General features: G+C 42.3%; 1 long non-coding RNA gene across 1 annotated transcript; it reads left to right on the top strand.

Moving 5' to 3' along the window:
• The first annotated feature begins 1821 nt into the window (after window positions 1-1821).
• Window positions 1822-2970, top strand: LOC120295366. The gene is made up of 2 exons (XR_005552719.1): window positions 1822-1911; window positions 2221-2970. It is a non-coding gene; the product is annotated as an uncharacterized LOC120295366 (long non-coding RNA).
• Window positions 2971-18953: the final 15983 nt, after the last annotated feature.

The following is an 18953-nucleotide window of genomic DNA, read 5'->3' as shown; positions in this document are numbered from 1 at the left end:
CACCTCACATAAGAGGAAGATCAAGGGATACTTCTGTGCATTCTCTTTGCCGGGGAACAATTCCCTGAGTATTTCATGAGCGTGCAGCATCTTGATTTTACCGGTTGTTCCTTAGAAACCTCCATCTTCAATAGAGAACAAGCTAACCATCCCTCGTTAAAGATGTGGTCTTTCTCTCAGAAATTCACAAATTGGTCCAAACATACTAATACACAATTATGACAATTTTATTTAATGATACTAATAAGACCAGATATTCATTTTTATCTAGACCCCGCAGGATGAGGAATTTTCGCGCCACCTCTTGTTCATCTTCCTTGCTTCGTGCTCATGACCCTGAGCTCTTTTGTCCTCATCTCTCTCTCTCTCTCTCTCTCTCTCGACTCTCACTCCTCATCACAAAGTAAAGCACAAGACGTCTCTCACCAATGGAGCGTTTCGCTTAGCCTAAGAACCTACCCTCAAGCCGCAAGCGCGCGATCCAGGACCTCCTCCATGCCCAGAATCCCACGAAGAAGCTCGCAGATCTCTTCGACGCTCACTCTGAAACTGGCAACAACATAGGGCAGCCTCTGTTCGCAGAACATCTGGTCGTCAATGTCCTCAGGTCGTCCAGCAACACCCTATCCCTATCAAGCAGCGGCGAGTCCAACGAGGTCTTGCAGGTCCCGACCAATGCCAGTGTCAGGTCCGAGGTCTCCGAGGGAAGTGAGAGCGTCGACACCTCGCTTCCGAGGTAATTAATGGCCAAAATTCTTGATCTTTTGCTTCTGACTTTGTCTGAAAAGTAATTTATCTATTTAAGTGATGTTCCGCATAATTCAAAAATTAAGTCAACTTTCTTTTTGGGAAGAACGATTGCATATACCGTAAGCATCGCATGAAGATCTCTTAGAATTTAGGAAAAGAGAAGACATGAAAAGATGGTTCCGTTGTTCATATGATTTCGAGACACGACTTGATAGACATTAATTGGATTATAACTAGCTTGTCTAACTTGCTAAGAATAGGAGTTAATTTTTTTTTGTTATTTCATTTATCTTGTTATTTGGCAGAGAATGAAAGAGGTTTAGATGGACCTAAATTATATATATGGATCTAAGTAATTCTAACATGAAATGTAAAATTACTCATTTTTGCGCAGAAATACTTCAAATATACAGACAAGACTAGACCAGAATATGATCAACATCAAGCAGCAATGGAGGACATTTTATCAAGAAATGATTATCAACTTTGAGTTACCTGGATACTTTAACAAATGATACATCCATTTCATTAATTTCTCATATTTATTTTATTTGTTATCAGTTAAGATATACACATGGATCTTGATACTTCTAACATGAACTAAGAATTACTCATTTTATAGAAGGACAATGTTCTGCCCTGATTGGCACCCCTACACTCTCTTGATTCCTTTGTCTTTTAGAGTGTTTGTTTTGTTGGTGCCGGGCTTCCTCTCTTTGTATATTCGTTTGATAAAATCTATATTATGCTTACCTTTACCCAAAAAAAATATTCTGCCCTGATTGAATCAATGGGCACCAATGGAGGAAATATGGTAAGAGATTGATTCTCAACAACGAATTCTCCTCATACTTCACAATTGATATATCTTGATTCTCAATAACGAATTCTCCACATACTTCACAAATGATATATCTTTTCCTAAATCTCTCATATATATGCATTACTAAGAAAAATATTGTATAAAGTAGAGAGAAATCAATTCTTGCTTGATGTCTAAAACAATGTTTGGGATCTTTACAGTAAGTCATGGCTTCAAACTTAATAAGAAACACATCCATCTATCAACTTGGCTAATAAATCATGCATCCCAGTAGAGAAATCCTACCTACAGAGGCTTCAGAGCTTCAAAAGGAAGCTCAAAGGAGAATTCAACTTGAGGTATGAATAATTTCGTTTTGGCAATTTATTTCTTTAAAAAGGAATATTCATAAAAGTGCATTGTAGAATATGGGAACACGAAACATGGCAATCATACAGTCGGTTAAAAGTCTTATCACTGTTAATATGATGCAATCTTTGATTCAAAGTCACAACAAGATGTGTTAATTAGAGATATATCCAACGATAAGCTTTACTAAGATAGTATTTAATTAAGAGAAGTACGTTCTTAATGTTTAGGAGGATTAAAAGCCTTGGAGAAAGCCAAACCATTTCATGCTAATCACTCAAATCCAAAACAAAAAACAGGTACAGAGGAAGCTGCAGGAGAGAATAGAGGCCAACGAGAAGTAACTGAAGGCAATTACAGAGGAACAACAAAAGAGAGCCTCGCTTGATGGGAGCAATCCTGCGAATCTGGAGGGCGCAAGAGCCCAAAGAGCCGACTTCAATTTGGCCATCTCCAACTCTGTCGACCTCGCGCGTGAAAGAGGAGGTGGTGGTGGAGAGAGGGACAACAGCAACATCAGCAACATGACGATGGGCAAGAAAGAAGAGATGTACGAGAGAGGAGGCCATTAAAGTCGTGGCTCACCATTCAGAAATATGAAGGTGAGGCCGCCACACTTGCGGGATCATCCTCAAATCCACCCCAACTATTCATCCTGGACTCACCAAGCCCTAGGGACGATTCCATCCTCCTAAGTTTCAACACTAGCCGCACTGCCGAACAAGGCAATTGCATCAACACCCGTCTTCTTCGACTTTCTATCAGTGAATCATGAGCAATAGTTGCCCAATGAGGATGATCTGAACCCCTGCGGCCACAGCCATGGCCATGGCGACAATAGCAACAACAACGATCAATCCACATCAGCTGATTGCTACGCTGTAAAATCCGCTGAGGAGATCAGTCGTGATTAAGGGGATGTGATGTGATGTCTAGCTCTCATGGTTTTGACATGATTGTGGAGTCTGATTGTGATGATCTTTTGGAATATGAATCGCCAACCTATCATTATCTCCCCTTTTCCACGAAGAAAATGCCTTTTGAGCTAATCATATTTGTGTTGAATCATAAGCAGTGCCATTGACAAGGACAAGAAGCATGAGGCACGGCAATTTTATAAATTAGTTGGACTATACTTGCCAAAATAATAAAGCTATTCTGTCCAAAAAGAACTGATCCAACACCTACAAGAAGATGAATTACAAAATAATGATCGTAAGTAGAAAAACCATCAAATCCAAGTCCATCTTAAAAAACTTTGTTCAGTATGTAATAAATCAGTAATTTCTAGAGATAGATTATGCATCCAATTCATATTCTCTCCCAGATTCAGCTTGTTCTCCAATGCAAGTAGGTTTTCCTCTTTTGATCTTATAATGCTTTCTTCTTACTGTACTTCCTGAAACCAAATTGAATAGTGAACTAAGCAACTATTGGAAAAATATGATGTAGTTTGATTGCAAAGACCGACAGGAGAACCAGCAGCACTGAACAGTGAACTTACCTTTTCCTTTGCAGCCAAGTCCGCTAAACTTTGATGTATATCTTTCTCTTTCTCATACAACATTGATTTGGAAGACATCATGTTTCTGTAAGCTTCTTCGAGATCCATCTCCTTCTGCATAAGAAGTTGGTCAATTTCATTGACCTTTCCCTCCTTCACGTTAAAGATTCTCCTATCCTCACACAGCTTTTTTTCCCTTTCCTGCAACTTTTGATCCCACTCTTGTAAATTTTCTCTCTGTTTATAAGATGCAGCCCCGTGTGCTTCCTGCCTGCCAAAAAAGGCCAGATTTGCAACATCACTTGCTGAGTATTTCTTACAGCTATAGCAATGTAACCAACGTTATCATGCATGATGCATAAAGATGCACAGGTTGAAAAGAGCATACTCAGTTTTCAAAGAAAAATGCTCCCTTCAAAGTACACTTTCACGTGCCTCCATCTCTTGCATCTTCAAGTCCAATTGTGAACTTTTTCTGCTGACCTATGAAGTTTGGCATCAATGTCGTGCAGTGTCTCATTCACCTCCAATGACCTATCCTCCATTCCAATATTCAAAGCACTCGCTTGAGACAACTTCTTCTCAGAATCAAGCTTTATTCGGTCCTGCTCATTATTTATTTCGTGCAGAGCCTTCTCAAGCTGCATTAATGAAGTTCATCTATGTAACAAAAATATGTAAGACTTCAAATGCTAATCACATTCACTTCCAGCACTCACATGAGAGAAGATATATTAAAAAAAATCAAGTTGAGGAATGGCTCTCGTCATATCTTCCCATTTGCAGTGCAACTCAGGCAAAGGAAGAAACAAGGATAAAGCTCAACTTTTTATACTAAAATAGGAAAATATGGCCCCACATTGCCACATATTAAACCAACGTCGACAATCTACTATTTTCCCTAGACATAAATTTGTCTAAAACATGCCTTTGCATGTCCTGCATCTCTATGTGTGTGCAGTGCAATCACATACTTCATGTCTGAGAAGGGTCAGATTGTAGGGAAAGGGAGGCTAGCAAATAAGATCCATAATGGCATAAATCCCGAGCGAGTGAAACGAGCTTACACAAGCAATACTTATTTTCCTTCTCACGGTTCGCTTTTACAGAGGAGTTAGAAAACTTACTTTTAAGAAGATGGTGACTTGTTGCCACAAAACTGAAAATTCAATTGAATGAAAGGAGCAAGTTCTTCCCAAATTATGCCATAACCCCACAAAACCAAAGCTAAAACAGCACTCTCATTAACCTTTTTTGGCACAAGAATATTTTCATCAATAATTCATGAAAATATACAGACAAAGATCTTGAACTTTTTTAAGAATCGGTAGAGCACTCTCAGATTCATCAACCACCAGATTAACACAATTAACAAGAGTGGCTAATCTAATATGATTAGCAACACATAATTTGGCAAACGGAATCAAACTGATGCTCCAGAAAGAGTTCTCCATCGGGAGTACGGTCGTTATGCCAGATCATAGAAAAATCATCTAGCAATTGAGTTTGTTTTACCTTTAAACTATCCGATTTAGCAATCCCTAGTGCCCATGAACGAAATTTTGGCAACACAAATTTAGTAGACAGCTTGTCATTAGTTGACTGTTTTTCTAAAATATAAGATAGTTAAAATGCAATGCAAAATCTAGAGCATTCAAATTGCAAGACTATCAGCTGTTGACGCCTAAAATTTCCTTTTAATTAATTAGGTTTTACTTTATTTATTTATTTTTTTATCTTTTTCGAATAAAAAATATATGAAAAAACAGAAAAAAGCTGAAAAGCCCTCGCATGGGCCCGTGAGGCCCATTTCCGCCTCAGCCCGGCCCAGCCGGGTCTTCTTCTTCCTCGCGCAGTTGCAGCGCACGCGCAGGGGGCGCGACGCCGGAGCGGAGGGGAGGAGCAGCGACGACGCACGTGGAGCAGGGGGCAGCTGGCATCGGATGGGACGCCGATTCGGCCGGCAAAGGCCGTGGCGACCGACGGTCGAACTCCGTCGACCAGCCGCCCCTTGGCCTATAAATAGGCCGTCGATCCCAGTAGCCAAGACACACAGAGAGAGGGAGAGTCGGATCTAGGGCTTGCAAACCTCGGACAACCCACTGAGAGACTTCAGGGGAGGTATGAGGTCGAATGGCCAAGGATTCGAGGCTCGCCGGAGGAGAGGGTAGAGAGAGAGGGGGACGATTCAAAGTCGCAGGCCTCGAGCACCCCACTGAGAGACTTCAGGGGGGTTCGAGGACTCGCAACCCGCGGATCCGAGCCTCGCCGGAGAGGGTAGAGAGAGGGGGGGACTATTCAAAGTCGCAGCCTCGGGCACCCCACCGAGAGACGAGGGGGGTCCAAGGACTCGCAACCCGCGGATCCGAGCCTCACCGGGAGGGGGGGAAGAGAGAGAGAGAGCCGGATTTAGGGCTGCATCCTTGGACACCCTACTGAGAGACTTCAAGGGGTCCGAGGACTCGCAATCCGTGAATCTGAGCCTTGCCGGAAGGGGAAGTAGAGAGAGAGAGAGAGAAGCTGGAGGGGAAGGGATTCGCGTGGGTCTCGCCGTCGTCGCCGCCCCCGTCGCGCCGTTGCCACGAACAGGTATCGTGCTGTCACCGTCGTCGTCGCCATCTCCCTCTCCATAGTCCAGTCACCGCTACCGTCGTCGCCGTCGCCGTTGCGTCTCGGTCCTCTCCCTCCTTGGCGCCGTGATTCGGAAACCCTAGGGTTCCCGATTTTCCGGGTCGCGACCCTGGGTTGTCGGGTCGGACCCGGATCGGGAACCGAGTAGGGATTCCACAAATTGCGAGGGCGGCAGAAGGCCGAGTCACGATTTGGGTCGAACCCGAGTAGGGTTTTCGCCGGGAAGCCGGGTTGTGGAGCCGGGTCGTCGGGCCGGGCCGGGTGTCCCCGAACGCCCGGCCACGACACCGCTTCAAATAAAAAAAAAAGGAAAAAAATCTGAGTCGGGCCCACAATGTGGGCCCGCCCATCGGGTCACCGGCCCGGGTCGGGACCCAATCCGCGGATCCGACCCGGGTAGGTTTTTTAAAATTTTTATTTTAAATAATATTTTAAATAAATAATAAATAATAAATAATTTATTTAAAAAAATCAAAAAATGTTTTATTTTCGAAAATATTTAAAAACAGTAAAAAATATTTTATTTTCCAAAAATATCTATTTTCCGAAAAAAAAATCAAAAAAATCAAAAATATTCCATATTTTCCAAAAATGGCAAAAATCCAAAAAAGCCAAAAATTCATGGAAAAGCCAAATAGACTTGTATTTTTCCAAAATACCAAAAAAATCCAAAAAAAAAAATCCCTTTTATGTAAAAAAAAAAAAAGACTCAAAAATGTTTTCCCTCCCAAAAATGCATGGAAAATTCCCCAAAAATCTAAAAAGCCTTAGGGTTTAAACAAGATTAGGTACCGAAAGGGCATTAATGATTAACTAGTGTAATCAAGTCCCCGATCCTAATTTCTCGATTGCACAGGAGTGAGTATTTCTCCCGATACTTTGCTTGGGTTTCTAATCAACCCACCCCAAATCGATTAGTGGCGACTCCATTTTAAAAATTTATTTACAGGTTAAAAACTCATACTATTAAAGTCGTGAATTGGTGGACTTGGGAGAGTCTGGGCATAACTAATTTTAGCCAAGCCATTAGCTTCCATAGGCGCTTGTACCCGATTGCGGGTGCCGAAAAAAAGAGAGGTCGCGACAGCTTGGCGACTCCGCTGGGGACTATTTGAGGACTTAGGCCATTATATCTTATTTAAATATTTTACTGACTTGTTTTTTTTTTCTTTATGCAGGTTAGTAGCTTAAATGTTTATTTTAATTTTGGTTAAAATAGATTGTTTTGTTATTATAAACTATTGTGCATGCTTTACTATTTTAACATTACACATAGCACACACAACCCGGCCGCCGGATTTGGGCCGCCATAGGATATATAGGATGGTGTTAAGAAAGATATGACCTCGAACACGAGACTGGGATGTAGAGGTTGCCTTTCTTTTCCCCGAATTTCTTAGCCGAGGTTAGAGGGTATACTGCTGACGTGAGACTGCGACGGGCGGATCCTTTTAATTTCAACAAACCTTCTCAGTTAGAAATCGAGCCGCACATATCATGGGCATGTCTATGTGATTGCCATCAATTTTCTCGTGTGAAGTAATTCTTTATTTCGTGTACTTTGTAATTTACTTACCTTCCTATATATATTGAGTAGTCCATGATTAGTGTAGGATTTAATATCACGGTCATCTAAATTTGGAAGTAATTGTCATAAATTTTTTTTTTAAAGTTAAAAAAAATTGCAAAAAACTACTTTCAGTTGATGTTTTTATTCTCAAGCATGTTATAAAATTCTTTTCCGCAAGAATTTTCATTTGCCTCAAAAAAAGGGGGATAGAATCTTTTCAAAATTTGTTGCAACTCATGCTTTCTTCGCCTTTCAAATTGAATATCTTTTTAGCTCATGTTAACATGTCACGTGCCATTTTTCAATCCATGTTTAGGAAATCCTCTACCTTTTCATGAATAAACAAAAATAGTAGGATTAAGTCGTCATCATGGACTGACTCTCTATCTACGCCTTGTCTTCACACATGCTTGTTTATTCATGGCCAGGTAATCACGGAACGTCAACGTTCATTAGTCCAGACTTGCTCAAAAGCAAGAGCAAGAATGGCTGAAGAAAATGTACCAAGCCGTATTGCGGTCGTAGAAAGCGAAATGAAACAAGTCTTCAATGTGCTTCAACAACTTTCAAAGCAGATAGACTCCATCCAAGGCAAACTCATTCCCGCCCCGGCCTCAATCGAGGTATTGTTGCCACAATCATCTACTAGGGGTGATCAAGGTGGAAATGCCGACGATAACATGCCCGAATTGGAGGATGATCCACACCCAACCGCAATTGAGAAAGCTAAGCCAGACAGTTTGTCTAAAACTGAGCATGACAAACGTCTCGAAAAGCTTGAGGACAGACTGGAACAACTGCAAGGCCTCCAAGATCCTACTTTGATGGACCTCACCATTTATTCCAACGTCAAAATGCCGGAAAAATTCAAAATGCCTAAGTTTGAGAAGTATGATGGCACGACTTGCCCGAGGGCTCATTTGCAAATGTACTTGGTTTGAATGACCCAATACGTTAATAATGCAAAAAAAAAAAAAAAAAGTCTAGTAGGCCTGGCCCTAAGGTGGTACATCACGAAGAACATGAACCTCCTTGAAACATGGAGCGAAGTGAGTGAGGCATTCCTCAAACAGTATAAGTTCATAATGGACATTACCTCTTCTCGTGAGGATCTTGAGCATACCGAAAAGAAAAAGCATGAATCATTCAAAGAATATACTATTAGATGGAGGAATCTGGCCACCCAAATCAGTCCTGAACCAACCGATTTCGAACTGAGAAAAATGTTTATCAAAACCCTCCCTTACGAGTACCGCAATCAAATGGTAACCACGATCGCCGAATCATTTAATCAACTCATTCCAGTAGGGGAACAAATCGAGATAGGGTTGAAGGATGGTTGGTTCACTGAACCTGCACCCACGGGCAGGTTCAGCATGAAGAAAGATAAAGAACCACTAGTAGATGTCAATACAACCTACAATCATTCTTCAACAATTCAAACAAGTGCAAGGCAGCAACAGACTACCAGCCGTCAACCGCCCCAGCACTACAACAACAGGAGACAATTCACTTCACTTCCCGGAATAAGAACCTCCTTTCGACTGAGCCAAAGCGACCAAATGCCGAAAGCTTCTCTAGCTATGACCCATCCAAAAAATGCGACTATCACATGGGAGAAGTGGGGCACTCGACTGATGAGTGCTTCACCCTCAAGAGTTGAATCCAAAACCTGTTAGACACTAAAGTTTTCTCATTCCGAGCAATTCGCTCCCGATCACACCGACAAAGTAAATGTGGTATTCAGTTAAGAACAGTCGAGTAGAAATGTCAAAGCACATACCACTCGACATTTATCAAGGGCCGATGAAGGCCAGGTATTATTCGAGCAATGAAGTGCCACCCTTAGTAATAGAGAAAGAAGGGCTAGATGACATGACCACCATGTTTGGAGACATTTTCATGGACACCATCAATAAAGGACCGTAAGGGGAAATGGGTGCGGCCCGCCGAGTAGAACTCTTTTTAATTTCCTTTCATATTCCCTACGTGGGAACTTGTACATCTTTCTTAAGTTTGGCTTGTTTTTATTTTCAACATCAGTTCCGCTTGAGGAACTAACTTTTGAAAATACTTTTCCAAAATGTAAATCCACCTATTAAATAAAGTTGAAAATATTTTGAGAGCATGAGGCGGTATCCCAAACCAGCCCGGTGATACTATCCAACCATGAAAAAATTATCATCCAAGAAGAATACTGAGGGCTGGGCTTCCTCATGCTTTCTTTCCCCCAAAGATATATACTTTTGAAAACAAAAAAAAAAATATTTCAAAATCTTTCGTCAAAACAAGATGATTAAATCATGTTTGTCTTTCTAACTCACTCACTTTGTGTCTCAGAAGATCATTCCCGTCCCCTTTGACTTAGTGTGACAGGGGGCATTTGAAACAAGAGCATCAGGTGAACTCACCAAATTCAAAGACACCAAGAAAACAGGGGCAAATAGAAAGAATCATCCCACACCAAAAAAGGGTAAGTCTTATTCTCTGAATATAATTTGGAAATGATGTCATTTCTCTTCTATTTACAGGAAACGAAAGATAAGATGTAATAGGTACATGCATACGGTTGAAAATCAAGCCGTCCCTAGGAGTTCTGTGCACTCCACCTCGCTCCTGCCCAACTCCTTTACAAGCTAGAGCAATATCCTTTCCCCGCAACGTGCCTAAGCAACCAGATGTTGTGGTTTCATCAACAGGACTTCTAGCTTCAACAAGCCCATAAGCATAAGGAAGGGATCTTTTCTCTTTCTTTGAATTGTCTACTCTCAACAGGGAAGAAATCCAGACAGTTGAAGCGATCTCTAGCCCCTATTCAAAATGAGGACCTAGAAACCTAACTTCCTATTCAAACACATGCTCTCGCAAGAAGTAATTGCCATCAGAGAATTTGAGGTTTTGATTGTCCATCTTAGATTCCATAGAAGCTTAAAGTACATGACTTTGCTCAATGCTGCTAATGGTTATATAGTCAAATACATAAAAATTCCACAGAAGGAAGGCGTTAAAGATAAATCAACAACCATCAATCATGCATACATGGCCATGAGTGAGGAAGGCCAATCGAAAGAAATGCCAAACTGTGCCAAGACGAAAAGGCTATCATCAACATTCAAATATCCCTAGGAGTCAGCAAATACAAACTTTGGAGAAGAGTAATTTGGTATCGTTTCCAATACTCCCCCCCCCCCTCTAAATTCACTTTTGACATATTCCCCCTATTGGTAGGAAGCATCTGGATTCAAGAGCCGAACTTGACGGTTAGGTTTGGCAAATCAATATTGGCCAAGCTAGTACCTGGAAATGACCCGCATCAAATTCACCTGGCTTCGTGTAAAATGACGTGTCATCCAAGAGCCAATTTAGAGAATAATTGACCTAACGAAGCAAGGGACATAGGATTTCGTGTCCCCATCTCACTTCAGGTTCACCCAATCATCTGCAAACTAGTGAAGGGTAAAGTTGTATCGCTTCCAGTTATTCAACTCTTGAAAGAGTTCATGACTAACACATTTCCTCTTGTCTGTTGCAAGATCACCTGACTATCAAAAACACAGATAACAAATCAATGAGAGACATGATAAACTCTCCCAAGCAAAATGGCGTCTCAAGTATCGCCAAAGAAAATTATAGAAAATCTTCAAGCCTCAACTCACATTTGATTTTGGCTAGACTAATTGATCTACTTATACATCTTCTCTTCTACAAGGGCAAAAGCGAAACACTCATCGGATCGATGATCGATTCCCAACCCCAGCCTGATCATTCATGTGTCATATTCCTAATCAATAGAGACAATCATCGACACCCCTTTGTGAATAGCCCTTTTGATATCCAAGATTTAACATATTTGGAAACACCATTCTGCTAACCCTTAAAATTGCCAACAAAGTTTTTTTTGAGCAAAAACCATTCATTTGTTTTAAGAGTACAAACTCTCTCATGTTTAAAATGTTGCATGCATTTTCCAAATGGATTTTGCATGATAATTTTGTCTATCTAAATCACTGATTCCATTGAGAATTATTAGAATAGACAACTAAATGAAGAATACAATATTAATCGAGCATGCTAGATGAGGCGCATCAGAATGATGAAAGGCAAGCCATATCTTACACACAATCCCCCCCAATCTATACACTTGTGAGATGAGTGCAGAAGATTTCCATGGCTGCGGGGTAAAGAGTTCTCTCGCGAATGGTACGATAACCAAAATAGTGAGAGGCATTTCATTGCTCGCCCCTTTGAGCTCCTTACACTGGTGAAGCTTCTCTCATATCCTCATCAAGAACCACCCCCACACTGGGGCAGATTAGAGGCCAAGTAGCATCACAAGGTGAGAAGAGGGATAGAAATTTTCTTGCTCACACTTGCATCAATATTCGAGTATCTTTATTGCATATGAACAATCGCATTAATTTAAGTGCCCTAGAATGATGAAGAGCAATTCTTTCTCTACGCACTTGTATTCATTGTACAACCCAATTGAATCTGTAATTTCACCCTCACGTGGAGGCAAAACAGAAGTTACTACCATTTAAGCAGCATAGCTCGGAGCGCTAGTTGAAGACAAAGACTCAAGAGTCTAACAACAGTGTCGTGATTGAACTAGCTTAGGCTAGTTCCTCTAACGACAAGAATGAAAAAACAGGGGCATAAAAAAGCAGTGTACTTGGTAAAAGCAAGGTCAATGCCCATAAATGAAGAACTGGAATAAAAAATAGGGGCATAAAAAAGCAGTGTGCCTGGTAAAAGCAAGGCCAATGCCCTCTAGTAAAAAATACAGCCAAGAAAAAGTTATTGTTGTGGTTCAATTGATAGAGCCTCCATCTAACAGTGAGAAGAAAGACCAGTGACAAATGCCAAAGCAATCGCCAGCTCTCACCCTTTTACACATGAGCCAAGCCTATGTTGCGTCCCATTATAAAAGTCTCTTCAGACTATGGCACTTCAATTAACGTAGGATTTCATATGTTTAAAAGCATCGCTCGAAGAAGTACAAGCAAGATTATTCTATCTCTTTTCGGGGATTCTTGGTGATAAACCGGAGATGATCGTGCAACATTTCGTCCATCGGCTTCGACCTTGATGGTCCCCTTTGATGAGCCAATGATCAAGTCTTCATCACAATTTCAACAAAAACCTCTCACACTGGTAAAGTCGTACCGTTTGCGAGAATACTCAGATCCCTATTGACATGATGATAGTGAGATAGTGTGGTCCTTATAAATCCTGCATCAATGGTCAGGATAGCCTTTTCCATGAGAGTGAGCGGAAAGTCCTTTCAGACTGAAAGTCCCTCATCTAGCATGCTCAAGACATCTATATTCCGAATAAAGGTTGTCTTTTCAAAATCTTCCCCAGTAGAAATCAGATGATGCAAAATTGACAAAATTATCATGCATGAATCTCATTTAAATTCATGAATATACAATCATGTGTGCATATTGTGCAAATAGCAAACATACTCTCAGAGATCAGAGATATTGCCATGTAAGCACATCCTAATCCCCATTTGTCTTAAAGTACCTACCACTGTCCAGGTACTCTCTTCTTGACACTCGACCTATTCGAGTCGTCCCTTGAGTTTGGGTGCTTGCAACTGTCTAAGTATCCCCTTGTCTTTAAGTACCCACCACTTGCCGAGTACTCCCTCTTATCGACACTCGACCTGTTCGAGTTGTCCCCAAAATATTGATACTTGTGACTGACCAAATATCCTTTTATTGTTGAATACCTGCTGCTGTCTAGGTATCCCTACTGTCTTTGAATACCGGCCATCGTTCAGATACTCCCTTTTCCCTGACACTTGACCTGCTCGAGTTGTCCCCAAAGTATTGATACTTGTGACTGACCAAGTATCCCTTTATCGTTGAATACCTGCTGCTATCTAGGTATCCCTCTTGTCTTTGAGTACCAGCCACTATTCGGATACTCCCTTTTCTTGACACTCGACCTGTTCGAGTTGTCCCCAGAGTATTGATACTTGTGACTGACCAAGTATCCCTTTATCATTGAATACCTGCTGCTATCTAGGTATCCCTATTGCCTTTGAATACCGGCCACCATTCGGATACTCCCTTTTCTTGACACTTGACATGTTCGAGTTGTCCTCAAAGTATTGATACTTGTGACTGACCAAGTATCTCTTGGAGTACCTATTGCTGTCTAGGTATCCCCATATCGTCAAGTACTCACCGTTGTCCAGGTATTTCCTTTTCATGACACTCAACTTGCCCGAGTTGTCCCCAAATAATAGCAGTTGTTCAAGCATTCCACTGCTTTGTGTGCCTGCGCCTACCCAAGTATGCTTTCTTACACTTGGACCAACTGAGTGGTCCTAAGTTGTATCATTAAATACTTGTGTTCATCCAAGTATTCCAGTATTTTGTACACCTGTGGCTATCCAGGTGTTCCACCCCTTTTAAGTGCCTGCGGCAATCCATGTAAGCCTCATACTACATTCAAGTTTATAATACCAGGAGGTGAGAGACGTTTATGAATATGCGGGGCACGCCCTCGATATTCCCATTACTAGGAGGTGAGAGACCTTCACGAATATGCGGGGCACGCTCTCGATATTCCCAATTACCAAGAGATGAGAGACCTTCACGAATATCCAAGGTACGTCTTCGATATTCCCAATTACCAGGAGGTGAGAGACCTTCATGAATATCCAAGGTACGTCCTCGATATTCCCATTACCAGGAGGTGAGAGACCTTCACGAATATACGAGGCACGCCCTCGATATTCCTATTACCAGGAGGTGAAAGACCTTCACGAATATCTCAGGTACGCCCTCAATATTCCCAATTACCAGGAGGTGAGAGACCTTCACGAATATCTCAAGTACGCCCTCGATATTCCCAATTACCAGAAAGTGAGTAACCTTTACGAATATCCCAGGTACGTCCTCGATATTCCCTTTTACCAGAAGGTGAGAGACCTTCATGAATATCCTAGGTACGTCCTCGATATTCCCTTTACCAGGAGGTGAGAGACCTTCATGAATATGCGAGGCACGTCCTCAATATTCCCAATTACCAGGAGGTGAGAGACTTTCATGAATATCCAAGGCATGTCCTCGATATTCTAACTACCAGGAGGTGAGAGACCTTCACGAACATGAGAGGCACGCCCTCGATATTCCCCTTTACCAGGAGGTATCCTCCAAGAATTCGTGCTTGTGATCATCCAAGTGCCCCTCCAATGCCTATGATTAGCCAAATGCCCCTTTTGACGCCTGCAAAGGCCCAAATATCCTTCAGGTTAGCACTTGTGAATATCCAGGTACTCTTTGATATGCCTGTGAATGTCCAGGTATCTTCCAGAATCGATGCCCTGAGAAAGGTCGGCGCATCCTCCCGAGAAAGGCCGGGTTCCAATTGGTGTCTTCGACGAAGTCGACGCCCGCAAATTGATGCCCTAAGAAAGGTGGCGCATCCTCCCGAGAAAGGTCGGGTTCCTATGGTGTCTTTGACGAAGTCAAACACCCCAATAAATATGATATCCTGAGAAAGGTCGGCGCATCTCCCGAGAAAGGTTTGGTACCAACTGGTGTCCTTGATACAAATCAGGCAACCACAAATAGATGCCCTCAGAAAGGTCGGCGCATCTCTCGTCAAGGCGACCAAAGAAAGGTTCGGGTCCTAGACAAACAACTTATTGCTCTAACAGGCAATCGAAGAAAGGTTCGGGTCCTAGGCAAAACAACTTATTGCTCTAACAGGCGACCGAAAAAAGGTTCAGGTCCTGGAAAAGCAATTCTCCGTCAAGGTGACCGAAGAAAGGTTCGGGTCCTAGACAAAACAACTTATTGCTCTAATAGGCGATCGAAGAAAGGTTCGGGTCCTAGACAAACCAACTTATTGCTCTAACAGGCGACCGAAGAAAGGTTCGGGTCCTAAACAAACCAACTTATTGCTCTAACAGGCAACCGAGGAAAGGCGACTGAGGAAAGGTTCGGGTCCTAGACAAACCAACTTATTGCTCTAATAGGCGACCGAAGAAAGGTTCGGGTTATAGACAAATCACTTATTACTCTAACAGGTGATCAAAGAATGGTTCGGGTCTTGGAAAAGCAACCTCCTCATGTCACCAAGTAAGATGACGCATTGATACTTGCCAAAACTCGGGGTTCACACCCTATCTCACTCACTCCCGGTAAGTAACTACAGATATCTTCTTATCTGTCTTAGTATATGTAAAGTTATATTGTTTTTTTTTCCGCATAAAATAATAAGTCCCAAATAAAATATAATATGCTACACGTGCATGGATAAAATTTAGGCATTAGTTTGTCTTTGAATGCAACCTTTGCGAGCTCACATTCAAAGAGGGGCAGCTGTTGACGCCTAAAATATCATTTTAATTAATTAGGTTTTACTTTATTTTTTTTATTTTTTATCTTTTCGGATAAAAAATATATGAAAAAACAAAACAAAAAGCAGAAAAGCCCTCGCATGGGCCCATGAGGCCCATTTCCGCCTCATCCCGGACCAGCCGAGTCTTCTTCTTCCTTGCACAGTTGCAGCGCACGCACAGGGGGCGCGACGCCGAAGCAGAGGGGAGGAGCAGCGACAACGCACGTGGAGCGGGGCGGCGGCGTCGGATGGGACACCGGTTTGGCCGGCAAAGGCCGTGGCGACCAATGATCGAACTCGTCGACCGGCCGCCCCTTGGCCTATAAATAAGCCGTCGATCCAAGCAGCTAAGACACATAGAGAGAGGGAGAGTCGGATCTAAGGCTTGCAAACCTCAGACAACCCACTGAGAGACTTCAGGGGAGGTCCGAGGTCGAACGGCCAAGGATTCGAGGCTCGCCGGAGGAGAGGGTAGAGAGAGAGGGGGACGATTCGAAGTCCCAAGCCTCAGGCACCCCACTGAGAGACTTCAGGGGGGTCCGAGGACTCGCAACCTGCGGATCTGAGCCTCGCCGGAGAGGATAGAGAGAGAGGGGGACAATTCGAAGTCGCAGGCCTCGGGCACCCCACTGAGAGACTTCAGGGGGGTCCGAGGACTCGCAACCCGTGGATTCGAGCCTCACCGGAGGGGGAAGGAGAGAGAGAGAGCCGGATTTAGGGCTATATCCTTGGACACTCCACTAAGAGACTTCTGGGGATCCAAGGACTCGCAATTCGTGGATCCGAGCCTTGCCGGAGGGGGAAGTAGAGAGAGAGAGAGAGAAGCTGGAGGGGAAGGGATTCGAGTGGGTCTCGCCGTCGTCGCCGCCCCCGTCGCACCGTTGCCACGAACAGGTATCGTGCTATCGTCGTCGTCATCGCCATCTCCCTCTCCATAGTCCAGTCATCGCTACCATCGTCGCCGCCGCCGCCGCCGTCGCCGCTGCGTCTCGGTCCTCTCCCTCCTCGATGCCGTGATTCGGAAACCCTAGGGTTCCCGATTTTCCGGGTCGCGACCCTGGGTTGTCGGGTCGGACCCGAATCGGGAACCGGGTAGGCATTCCGCAAATTGCGGGGGCGGCGGAAGGCCGGGTTGCGATTCGGGTCGGATCCGAGTAGGGTTTTCGCCGGGAAGCCGGGTCGTGGAGCCGGGTCGTCGGGCCGGGCCGGGTGTCCTCGAACGCCCGGCCACAACGCCGTTTCAAATTTTAAAAAAAAAAAAAGGAAAAAATCTAAGTCGGGCCCGCGTCCGCGTTCGAGTCGCCTTGCCCAAATCGGACCCAATCCGCGGATCCGACCTGGTAGGTTTTTTTTAATTTTTATTTTAAATAATATTTTAAATAAATAAATAAATAATTTATTAAAAAAAATCAAAAAATGTTTTATTTTCGAAAAATATTAAAAAAAACAGTAAAAAATATTTTATTTTCCAAAAAAATATTTTCTATTTTTCGAAAAAAAAAAATAAAAAAATCAAAATATTCCATATTTTCCAAAAAATGGCAAAAATCCAAAAAAAGCCAAAAATTCATGAAAAATCCAAAAAAATCCAGAAAAAACCAAAAAGACTTGTATTTTTCCAAAATACCAAAAAAATCCAAAAAATCCCTTTTATGTAAAAAAAAAAAAAGAAAAAGACTTAAATGTTTTTCCTCCCAAAATGCATGGAAAATTCCCCAAAAATCTAAAAAGCCTTAGGGTTTAAACAAGATTAGGTACCGAAAGGGCATTAGTGATTAACTAGTGTAATCAAGTCACCGATCCTAATTTCTCTGGTTGCGCAAGAGTGAGTATTTCTCCCAATACTTCACTTGGGTTTCTAATCAACCCAACCCAAATCGATTAGTGGCGACTCCATTTTAAAAATTGATTTACAAGTTAAAAAATTAGACTATTAAAGTCGTGAATTGGTGGACTTGGGAGAGTCCGGGCATAACTAATTTTAGCCGAGCCATTAGCCTCCTTAGGCGCCTATACCCGATTACGGGCGCCGAAAAAAAAAGAGAGGTCGCGACATCGGCAAGAAGTAACATACCTTTGCCACGCACTACCTTTCAAAAGCCAAAGCTTTCCTCAGATTTTCCTCTTTCTTCTTAGCTTCAAACATTGCAATCAGATGTGCTGATTGTTCTCGTTGGATAAGCTGTTGTGCTTCTGATAATGCTTGACCTAACTCTTCAAACTTCAGGTTCCACTGCTTTTTGTCGAACAGAAGCAGCCCCACATTATATTGATGATCAAATAGCTACCAAAAGACTTCTATTTAGGTTAACAACAATTGCTAGATCTCAGTATATAAGAATTTCAGGGAATTTAATTCCTAAATGTCAAATGCTTAACCTAATACAACACTACATATATAGATAGACATGAGATTTTGTGGCAATTGCACATCCAAAAGTTGGAAAAAGTACACTTCCACTTTGTGAACCTCACCTAAAACAACATCATCATCCAAAATAACATACACGATTCTTCCAACTATTAATGCAAACAAAAATCATAATAAATAATCAAATGAGAAATGTCGAGTATTAAGCAACACATTGCATGTTCATCTCAACAGATTGAGCCACGGATCGTAGTTGCCATTTGAGCTGCATTTGAGATGCTTATCTTGCCCCCACACTTTGACAAATTCCAAAGAACCCCATAATTCTCCTCAAATACTTTTGGGATTCCTACTAACTTGCTAATTTCTATAAGAGGATTTGAGGATAGTGTTCCCTGAAGTAGCTTGATAAGTCTCATAATTGCTAAATTGCCAAGTCCATTTAAAAGACTAATAAACACCTCGATTGGACAAGATGCTTCTTGAATTGTAGCAAAACAAAGAGGAGATCCCGTGACATCTCACTTTTCACACTTTTCACATCATCTATTAGCGTTTGAAAGTCTCGCTGCATACAGAGGAGCATAATATC

This window comes from Eucalyptus grandis, chromosome 7 (assembly GCF_016545825.1).
Source record: "Eucalyptus grandis isolate ANBG69807.140 chromosome 7, ASM1654582v1, whole genome shotgun sequence".
NCBI lineage: Eukaryota > Viridiplantae > Streptophyta > Magnoliopsida > Myrtales > Myrtaceae > Eucalyptus > Eucalyptus grandis.
This window is presented reverse-complemented; position numbering and strand designations above follow the sequence as displayed.